Below are 10111 nucleotides of genomic sequence, written 5' to 3'. Positions count from 1 at the left end.
TTGGCAGACATTGATAATTTGAACATTTTTATTCTAATCTTTCTAGTGAATTGATTAGGAAACACGATGAATTCGAGGCTAAGGGATCAGGTTGGTCTTTATGTAGAAGTCCTCACAGATTAATCGCTTATGTAAACAAATTTACACCTTTTTCTGTTTCGAGCTACGTTCCACTTCCGGTAGAAATTCAGCATAAGAGAGCTGTGCTAAACATTCATAATACTGATAATAAGTGTTTTATGTGGTGTATTTTAGCAGCACTTCACCCGGTTCTTTGTTCAAATAATCCGCAACAGGTTAGTCATTACACACAATATATCGATGAGATTGAATATGTTACGACAGACATCGAATACCCTGTTGCTATTTCTGACATATCAAAGTTTGAAAACAGGGCACGAAATGGAGAAGGAAAACGATTAGCTATAAATGTATATTCGTATACTTCAGATAAGCATTTTGTGCATCCTGTTAGGATAACTAATATTGTTGATGACGAAGTCGTGGAAATTAATCTGCTTCTTATTGCTGACGATGATGTTCATCATAACACGCTAATTCGTTCACTCTTCCGCTTGGTCAGAAGCCAAACAACCAAGCATCGTGCACACATCGAAGTTTGTCCAAGGTGTTTAACCGTATTCGAGGATCGTGACCGACGTAATTACCAACATTTCCAAAATCAAAAAATTGCCAAACAAAAACTTGCTGAACATAAAGTCTACTGTGGAGTTAACAGACCGGCTCGCATGTTGATGCCCAAAGCAAATGAATTCGAAGAATTTAAAATGCACATGGCCTTGTTGGAACATCCGGCTATTATCATCGTAGACTTTGAGACTTTTCTCAAACCATTGTCTTATTGCGATCCGGAACCCGAATTTTCTTCCACAACACCGTACCAGCTTCATGATCCAAATAGTTTTGGATATGTTGTTGTTTGGCAGGATAGGATAGATAAACCATATATATATCGCGGACCGAATGTTATTGAACTCTTTTTTTAAAAAGATGGTGGAGGAGGTTGAGAACATTGGCAGCCTCTTATGCCCATCGAAATCAATGCTTCCATTATACAGCGATGAACTTCAATCTTACAATAACATTGAAACGTGTCCGGTGTGTAATCAACATTTCACGGATGAGAATCGGAAAGTATTTCACCATATTCATTTCACCGGAAACTATATTACTGGAATCTGTAACACCTGTAACCTCAAGACCCAGAAGCCCAAATTCGTACCAATAATTTTTCATAATGGATCCAATTACGATCCAGACGAAACTCTCTGGCTCTGAATGTAGGTACATATCACTTTGAAGGAGTACAAACTTTTACTTACCTTGGAGCTCTTCTACATAACAACATAGAAGAAGAAGAGATTGTTAACCAAAGGATACAGGCTGGAAATAGACAGTATTACGCACATATAGAATTATTTAAGTCAAAAAGCCTCTCAAGGAACACAAAATTAAGACTGTATAGGACACTTATTAGACCAGTTATAGCATATGGTGCAGAATCTTGGAAACTTACATCTAAAGCAGAAAGCAAGGTAATGTGTTTTGAAAGGAAGATATTACGTAATATCTTTGGCCCCGTTAGGAATGAAGATGGATCCTATAGAATTAGGAATAATATGGAGTTAGAAGGATTGATTCAATATGAACATCTGGTGAGATATATAAAATCTCAACGCTTAAGATGGGCAGGACATCTGATGAGAATGGAAGAGGATAGGCTACCACGCCTGGTATTTAATCAGAAATTGTGGGGAACAAGGCCAAAAGGAAGACAGAGGGAAGATGGATCGATGCGGTTGAGGAAGATTTTAGAAGGATGAATATAAGCAATTGGAAAAATGTAGCTCAAGATAGAACGAGGTGGAGGAAGATTGTTTGGGATGCCAGAGCCCACCAAGGGCTGTAGAGCAAAAGAAGATGAAGAAGAAGGATCCAATTACGACTTCAATTTTTTAATTCGGAATCTTGGATACGATATGCAAAAAATAGATATTCTTGCTGAAAACGAAGAACGCTATATTTCTATAAGTAAAAAAGTTAAAATTCCAGGAACGAATGAAATCATAGAGATGAAGTTTCTAGATTATTTTAGATTCCTATCGGCAAGTCTCGATGCTTTAGCGAGTAAACGTACTGACGAACAATTTAAAATTACAAAAGCTATTTTTCCCAACATACACGTAGAACTGATTAAACGTAAAGGCATTTATCCTTACGAATATGTAACCGATGAATCTAAATTTGACGATGACACTCTCCCATCTCAAAAAGAATTCTTCAGTCAACTGAAAAAAACTGGAATTACGAATGAAGAATACGAACATGCGAAATTAATATGGAAGAAATTGAGATGCAATACTCTTGGCGATTATCACGATGCATATCTCAAATTAGACATAACAATACTTGCTGATGTATTTCAGTTATTCAGGAAAACAGCAATAAATATTTATAAATTAGATCCAGCATACTTCTACAGTTTTCCTAGTTTGGCGTGGTCTGCTATGTTGCTCCACACCAGGATCAAGTTGGAATTGATATCGGATGTGGACATGTTACTTTTTATAGAAAGAGGTATACGTGGGGGGATGGTGCAATGCTCGCAGAGACATGCAAAGGCAAACAATATTCACATGTCTGAGAATCAATACGATGCAAATCGACTATCGAATTACATATTTTACGCTGATGTAAACAATATTTAAGGTATCGCAATGATACAAAAACTTCCATACGGAGGATTCGAGTGGATAGATCCTATTTCAATTGATATAAATCATTTCGACGATCGTGAATTTGGTCTGTTCATTGAGGTAGACATTGAATTTCCAAATAATTTGCATGATATTTTTTCCAATTTACCTCCGGCTCCCGAAATTAAATGTCCACCTGATTCTAATCAAAGCAAGCTTATGTTAACTCTAGAGAGAAAAGAGAGATATGTCGTCTACTACAAGAATCTCCAGTTTTTGATTGGGAAGGGTGTTCAGGTAGTAAATGTAAGAAGAATTCTCAAGTTCAAACACTCTTCATAGTTAAAATCTTATATTGAGACCAACACGAGACACAGGACAGCGGCCATTTCAGAATTAGATAAAGATTTTTATGAACTAATGAATAATGAAGTTTACGGAAAAAACGATGGAGAACGTCAGAAAGCATTTAGACATAAAATTGTTTTCAGATAATAATAAATGTAGAAAATTAGTATCTGATCCTAGATTCAAATCGCGAAAAATTTACAACGAGAATTTAACACTTTTTAATCTAGATAATAAATTAATAAAATTTAGAAAACCTATTTACGTTGGTGCAATAGTTCACGACTTATCAAAACTGTACATGTTCGAATTTCATTATAATATTATGAAACCTTTCTATAATAATAAGCTGTCAATTTTGTACATAGACACCGGTAGTTTTATTTATGACATACAAACACCTAACCTCTACGAAGATCTTAAACATCCTTCCATGCTTGGGTATTTCGACACTTCTTCCTACCCTCAACCTAACAGATTTGGAATTCCTTCCCGCAACAAGAAGGTTCTCGGCAAGTTCAAAGATGAATGTAACGGTGATATTATTGTTGAGTTTGCTGGTTTGCGTTCGAAGATGTATACATTCAGAACAGAGAGCAGCGTCACGAAGAAAGCAAAAGGAACGTGCAAAGATACCGTGGAAATCAAACTAACATTCCAGGATTATATTGATTGCCTTTCTTCACAGTCGACGATACTTCGAGAGGATAATAGAATACAAAGCTCAAACCATGAGATTACAACGAATAAAATAAAAAAAGTAGCTCTGGATCCACACGACGACAAGAGGTGTATTCTCGAGTGTGGAATCCATACTTTGCCTTGGGGACACTTTAGTTTAAAAGTTAATAATAATTGCACTCAACACATGTAAAAAATAAACCTAACATCAAACCAAAATTTTAAAAATAAAAAAAAATCTACACGTAATCTAATTATTTAAATATTATTCTCTCCTATTAAAATTTTTATCACTCTTTCATTTTTTACATCATAAATATATGATTCCTCCACAATTAAAATTGCACTGCACATTGTATTTTCAGGTAGAGTTTAATGAAATTCACATACTAATTTAATATTAGTTCGGATCATTTATAACTACCAATTTTCTTTTTGATGCATTTATTAAAAACATTGGTCTGTGAATTATGAACTCATCTGGATTATAATACATGTCTATGTTACCTTCAGTTACTCTTTTAATATAATATATATATAATATTAAATAATCTTGTTCTGTAATGTTTAAATTGTAATTTTCACGAGGAAATTCTTCATTTCTGCCATTCTTCAGATACACATTTTTAACATTACAATTATCAAACTGGCTGCTAACCTTTTCCTGAATGTCATCTCTCCCTGTTTGAAACAGTACAGCTACGAACTCTGGCATGTCATATTGCAAAGATTGGAACTGATTAGTAAGATCAAATTCAAACAATTTACCCTCCACTGACCTCTGAATGCATTGATAAGTATAAAATTGAATCGGATTTTGAGTATTCTTCAAAATGTTGGCTTTGTATTTGAGAGCATAATTAGATTCTTATTCAACTATAGGCATTCGCAACTCCATAGACTGGATCACACATTTCGCAGCTTCGGGTAAACTAGCCTCATTAGTTGTTCCATGTGCATTAAAAGTTTTGTATCTCATGATAGCATTATGATCATTGGGTGCTCTGCGAAATATGACACTCAAACCACCTTTCCACATAATTTCTTTATAATCAGAGAAAAATCCAAATAGCAATCTCATGGGGAACAGTACTGTGTGACATTTTGCTTGAATTTTTGTCCCAGCTTCGTACCCTCCAACTTTATAATATGCACTCTCTGATTTGGACAGTTTCAATGTCCCCACCGTAGTGGATGTAATTCCAGGACAATCAGTACTGTCAATTACTGTACCATGCTTTCTGACTTCAATTTGAGAAAATAAGAATGAAACAAAATTATCTATAAGTTTTATATGAGCACCGGATGGAGGATAATCTTCACCATTACTTTGTTTTACAATATCGAATTTTATATACAGATCAGATCTATGTGGATGAATGAATCCGCCCCCCAACGTGATGTCATACTGTATCTCTTTATTAGGCTGATTCAAATTTGCAAATGTCCTCCTGTTTGGAGGGAAGGACTGTAATTCATAACTCTCAATATTTTCCATCTTGGTATTTATTTATATATTTTAAATATTAATTTCAATTATCGCAGTGCTATTAGCACCGGCATAATCGATGATTTCATTTTTCTCATTCGTAATTGTTATTTTGTATGTAATTAACTTTATCAATAGAAACAGGGAAATAGACTGGTGGGATTGGGGAATAAAAGATGGGTTCCAAAATTCCGAATTCGGTTTAAATGTAGCCATGATACCTGTCTCCTTGTGACTGCCAATCGAATTTTCTTCTGCTTTGATAATCATACCTTTGTCAATGTTACAGTGAATATTCAATGTCTCAATAGCTAAGAATTTTGGTACAAATTTACCTACGTGCCTAACAAATGGTTCTAATTTACTATTGTTCTCGAATCCTAAAAGTTCTCCAATGATAGATAAGTCCACTGTTTCGTTGGTAGTTACAATCTCTACTTTGCGTGTTACAGAATTTTGAGAAAGCAAGACAGTGGTTGGAAGTTCAAATTGTAAAGTAGATAAGTTATACTGTCCAGGAGGAATAATTATTTTTTCAATACCTAGTAATATAATATTGTTGTAGGTAGTTACATTCGGAATCAGATACATGCTGTAAAATGCTCTCAGAGCTATGAATTTTGGATAGATAATATCATTGTGAAGATGTAGTTTCAGAACCGAAGTCTCGCTGGAGAGATGAAAAATTCCCATATTTAATATATAATACAGCTTTTTGAAAATCTTTTAATTTGATGTTTGGTATTTTATTTAAAATTCTGAGCATCGTAATGCAAACATGGCTACATATAATTTGATCGAAATCTTGAATACGGTCGTCGTTGGAATAATTTTAACATGTTTCAAGTAACGAATTAATTCTGTTGGGGGGTACCCCTCCTTAAGAATCGAAAATAAAAGCATTGTCATTTTGTTTATAATAGCATATCCAGTGAGTACCAACGTTTTCGGACTTGTCCAAATTCACCTCGCCACATTCTCGAGAGTGAGGACTACCTTTAGGGAGAGAATCAGACATGAAAACCCCCCTGCAGTGTTTAATTTTAAATATTTTAATTAAAGATTCAATTTCTTGGTTGGTAAGAGCTTCTTCTTCTTTTTTAATTTTCTGAGTGCTCTAGACTTCAGTCCTTTGCCTATTTTTTTCTCCATGGCAAGATTATGACGCTTTTGCTCTTATAGTTCTGCCTTATTTTTTTTCGAATCAATCACAGTTTTGGCTATAGCAGCACTGCCCCCAGCTAGGCTCCCAACTGCCCCCAATGCAGCCAGGATAGCTGGAATGCTGAATATAAATCCTCCACTGTGTGTTTTCCTTCTTGCATTTTGCAATCGTTTTAATTGTGGCGTAATGAGTAATAATTTCATTCCGTTAACTTTGGCTATACATTGCCTCTTCTTTTCTTCTTGTTTTTTAATAGTTAAAATCGAATTAAGTTTTAAATTTTTAAGATCATGATATGGTATTTGGTATACAACTCCTTTTGGTTTCATGTTGTTGTCGTTATTATTATTATTTTTCAGGGTATTTATATTACAAACCTACCCTATTTTTTGTTTTTTATTCATAGCAATGGTTGTACCCAACGCTGTTATTTTTTCACCCAAAGAAGCATCTCTGCTTGTTAATCTTCCAAAAGCTGCCTCTTCCAGTTTTTGATCAGCCACATGACGATCTGTCAGATCTTTGTGTCTGTTGTATGCAATATCATGCTCTTTACAAGCTGCATCCAGAGGATTCATACCCTTGTCCCCTCTTTCTATTCGTTTCTCACGTTTTGTACCAGGACCACAATATTGGTAACCAGGTACGTGTAACTCGAACGGAAGTTTATTAATAATATCATTCACTAAACCTCGACCCTCTGATATAATCCAGAATTTAGGAGTTAAAGTATTGATAATTTTAATTAAGTATCTTATACCTTTAGGATCGTTTTCAATAAATTTAGCTAATTTGTCACTAATCATGTTTACAATACCCATTTTCTAATTATGGAAATTATTGTTCCCAGCATTTTCCTCCCCTGCTATAACCAGCAACATATCTATAAGTTTTCTCACATCGTTTACCCATACAAATTCCTTAGGTAGAGTATTGTATTGTTTTATACCACTACCGGTTTTTAGTTGATTCCAGATAGGTTTAATCAAATTTTTGTATTTTTCCCCGCTGCTCGATGTCACACGCTTTCGACTGCCATCGTTATTTTGGTACAAAGCATCAGAGAGTGTCAAAATTTTAGAGTAACTGAACCTTCTTATGTAAAATTTTTTTGGTTGTTTTTTGGTAATGAGCTCCCATAGCCCTACGATACCAGGATATCTGGACCAGCTGTTTCTCCCACCCAAATTAATTTTTATGTTATCCCCTTCGAATGTTACTTTAGACTTGCCAATTTTCCATACTACACCTTCATTACCCTCCATAGTTGGATACAATACAAATACTTCATCTTTTTCGAATTTTCCAGTACTCAAGTAATCCCTTGCCAGGGGACCCAACTCGAATTTCTCTGATTCTTCTATAGCTTCTTTAGCAGGTGGTTCGTTGAATACCAGGGGAGTGTGGATGCTGGAACACCTGTATATTTTTTAGCAGTAAGAGGTACCAATTCATTGATGAGGTTTTGTTCTGTAACACTCTTAATCTTTTTACCAAGACCACTGATTGCATCAATAATAGGTTGGTCTTGACGCTTGTGTTGTTCGTAAAAACCTCGATTCTCAGATTTCCAACCTTTGAAACGTTTGGACAAGTACTCTCGTAATTTCGAATTATCTTCAATTTTGTGTTTCGTCATATATTTTTTTTTTTATTAATGGTTAGTTTATATCATTTCAACGTTTGAAAGTCGTTGATTTTATATTTGAATTTACCATTGTTATGTTTCCGAGTCATGTCGATAGTAACAAATCCAAAATTGTCGCTGTTCCAACAAGATGAACAGAATTTTGAAAATTGATTGTAATTTAAGTCTCCTCCCATATAATCATCGTATACATGTTTCAAATTAGTATGATCTTGACGAAACAAACAGATTAAGTTTGTATTATCTCGTAGTAACTGTTTGGGAATTTTGGAATAAGTTTGAGCTAAATAAAACAGTATATTTCTTTGTGACGAAGCTGTGTAAGAAAATTTCTAATTTCATTCTGATTTTCCAGAATAACATCATCGAATACACAACAGAATTTTTCAAACATTGGTCGAGAGGTTTTATTGTTGATGCAAATGTAGCTATGTCCAGTCCCTCGTACAGCTTCATGAGTTGTTGGTATTTCGGTTGTTCTAAACTCTTTGAGAATACATACAAGTGTCTATTTTTCCAATCTAGCCAATTGGGGGCAAGCAAGAAATTATCAACCAGCAAAGTGGTTTTTCCACAACCAGATGGGCCTGCAATGAGGCATCTTATGTTATCAGGTAACAACTCTCCATTTTTCTTATTAGTTTCCACTACATCTGGTAAACGCTGTACCACATTCCATGTTGGTGTCAAAGAATCACCTGGTTTGCTTCTATCCAACTTTCGTCTGGCAGACCTAACCATTTCACATACAATTTATTATTTTTCTTCTTCAATATTTTCTCGATTAAATATGTATCTCGATATTTTCTTTTACTAAGTTCCTCTTCATAGAATCTCCCTTTCAATATTTTGTTATGATTATTTTTTATTATATATGTATTTCAATTCCCTGGTAAAACTTGAACCACTGAAAATAACTCCGTACTCCAATTTTTAGTAAAATTCTTCTCGAATAACTGTTTATATTTACTGATCTTTACCTGATCCCCTATTTTAAACTTTGGCTTCTTGCTAGTATATTTATACTTTTTACAATAAACAGTAGAAATCAATCGTTGCTCATCAGATTTGGTTACCTCGGCAGGTTTCATGTGAATAGTACTATGTACTGTATTGTTGTAATCATGAACTAGCTCGGGTAAAATTTGCACCCACTTATAATTACCCTGTAGAGTAAATTGCCTCCACATGCGATTTTTTAATGTCCTGTTAAATCGTTCCACTACACTAGCTTTCAGATCACTGTATGTAGAATAATGTTTAATATTATGTTGTTGCATTAACTTAGCAAATGTAGAAGTGTCGTCAATAAGATGATGGAAATGCGATAATTCTGATTCAGTATTCAAGCTTTCAAGCTTAGTAACTTGCTGTTGAACTATAGCTAGAATATCAGTAATGCCAGGCAGTTTCGATTCCAGAGTTTCCTGTACACTTGTTAGCTCATTTCTCATAGTTGCCATAGTATTTTCTATGTGAGCTATGGTACCTTGTATCTTCCCAACGCTCCGAGCAATAGCATTTAATTCAGAAGATGAAGGTAAATTATTGATAAAATCTTCCAATGTCTGTAGTTTCGATTGAACTTCTGTTATAGCTGTATGCAGTTCATCTGTCTGTAATTCAGATTTGATACTTTGCAATGTAGGAACTTCGAGAGATTGAAACTGTTCTTGCAATTTAGCAATACTAGCATTTACGTGCTCATATTCTTCTTGAGTTTTGATATTCTGGATGATGGTTTGCAGTTCGGTACGAATACTATTTGCCTGGTCATTTAATTGCTGTTGCTGTTGCTGTTGCTGTTTCAGCTGTTCGGTATTCGTTCTCTGGATTTGTCTAAATTTATCAAGTTCTTTTTTCAAGTTGGCAATATTTTCTTTTAAGTTCTGAAGATTATCTATTGAAGCTAAATTAGTATATTTCTCAAGCAAAGATTTGAGTTCTCCATCAATTTTTACTATAGGATCAATCAGTTGAGTTTGAAAATTTGTAATCTCTGCTTGAATATTTAGATTTAGTGAATTCTGTAATACGAGTAAATCTAATTTCAGTTTCTTTAG

This window comes from Lepisma saccharinum, chromosome 10, assembly GCF_977018435.1.
Source record: "Lepisma saccharinum chromosome 10, izLepSacc3.1, whole genome shotgun sequence".
In the NCBI taxonomy this organism is placed as follows: Eukaryota; Metazoa; Arthropoda; class Insecta; order Zygentoma; family Lepismatidae; genus Lepisma; species Lepisma saccharinum.
Note: the sequence above shows the minus strand (reverse complement) of the source record.